We start from the raw sequence: 1739 nt of genomic DNA, 5'->3' as shown, positions 1-1739 counted from the left end.
CTCCACCATGGCTCCTAGCTCTCTCCTCTCCACCGTGGCCTGTCAGTCCACCAGCTCCGCCGGGCTCCCTCATCCCTCTGGCTCCGCCTTGGTCTGTCGTCGACCATCCTGCGCCTCGGGACTCCCCTCCTCCGGCTGCGCCTCGTCCCTCCGGCTCTGTCAGGCTCCTCCTTCCCTTCGGCTCCACCTGGGTCCTTTGTCGCTCCGGCTCCACCGCGGCCTTCTGGATCCCCACCTCCGCCTCGGTCGCCATCTGCGCCATCTGCTCCGCCCTGGACCTCCGATTCCTCCCTGTCGCCCTGGCTCATCGGCTCTCCACCTCAGGCTTCTCCGCCACCTGCTCCGCCGCCGTTGGTTGGCCCCTCCTCCTCCATGGCTCCTGCCTCCGACGGCTCCACCGTGGGTCGTCGTCATGGCTGTGACCTGGGTCCTCCTTGGCTCCTCTTGCTCCAAGCCCCTCCTGTCTCCTCCCTGGCTCCTCCCTCCTTCGTCACCCCCATGTACTCTATTTGCCGTCCCCCTCCTGGGTGCCCATCCTCCTCCCGAGCCAGTGTTCTGTGCCTGTGCACCTGTGTTCCTCCCAATTACTTTATGTCATGTATAGTTCCTGTCTGTTCCTGTCAGTGTATTCCTCCTCTGTCGGATCTACCAAGTTGTGTACATGTGTTTACTCCAGTTCCTTCTATGGATTTACCTTATGTTTTGGATAATTAAAAGACTGTTTCGCTTATCCACGTCTCCGTCGTTCCTCCCAGCACAGTTCATGACAAGTTATTTCGTAATATTTGTTTTAAAACTTGTGTAATTGACTTTTGCCAAATGTTGACTAATGTCTTCATACAAAGGTAATGTGAACATAAACGAAAGACATGCAGCATATGCTATAAAAACGGATAGGAGTAACAGCACCAAGTTGAAAGTCACGTGTTGTCATCTCGAAATTACGGTAATTACGTGGCGTGAACGCAGCATAAGCCAAAATGACGTACCAAACCGGAAATTACACTTTCAAAATAAAAGACATAAGCTGAGCTGAGAACCAGTTTAAAGGGGTCATATGATGTTGCTAAAAAGAACATTATTTTGTGTATTTGGTGTAATGAAATGTGTTTATGCGCTTTAAGGTTCAAAAACACATAATGTACATTAATGTTTCTCCTCTTCCTCCCGCCTTTCTGAAATGCGTCGATTTTTACAAAGCTCATCGGACTAAAAAAACGAGGAGTGCTCTGATTGGCCAGCTATCCAGTGCGTTGTGATTGGCCGAATACCTCAAGCTTGTGACGGAAATGTTACACCCCTCACCATATTGTGATGCCGTGTCCCGGAGTGACGAGACAAAGACAATAAAACCCATTATAAACGAGACATTTGTTGCATCCAGTGGGGACATAATTAAAGATTATAATGACTTACTGTATACTGTCTTTTTACGCATTGCGTTGCATCGCGCCGCGTAAACATAAAACCTTGTCTGTATTTGTGATCGGAGAAATGACAAACAACAAGCACTACTCTACACTGCTCAAAACTCGTGTTTGAATCATCACTGGCAAATCCTTTAAAGGGGTCATAGGATGCTACATGCACTTTTACAAGTTGTTTGAACTGAAATGTGTGTTGGCAGTGTGTGTACACAACCACCCTATAATGATAAAAATCCACCCAGTGTTTTTTTTTTAAATCTGGTTAAATGTTTTCCCCTTTCTCAAATCGAGCCGATCTCAGATGCCTGTCTG

The sequence above is a fragment of the Sinocyclocheilus grahami genome, unplaced genomic scaffold (genome assembly GCF_001515645.1).
Source record: "Sinocyclocheilus grahami isolate Dianchi unplaced genomic scaffold, SAMN03320097.WGS_v1.1 scaffold245.1, whole genome shotgun sequence".
Taxonomy (NCBI): Eukaryota; Metazoa; Chordata; class Actinopteri; order Cypriniformes; family Cyprinidae; genus Sinocyclocheilus; species Sinocyclocheilus grahami.
The sequence above is the reverse complement of the archived record's forward strand: the minus strand, read 5'-3'. Positions refer to the sequence as shown.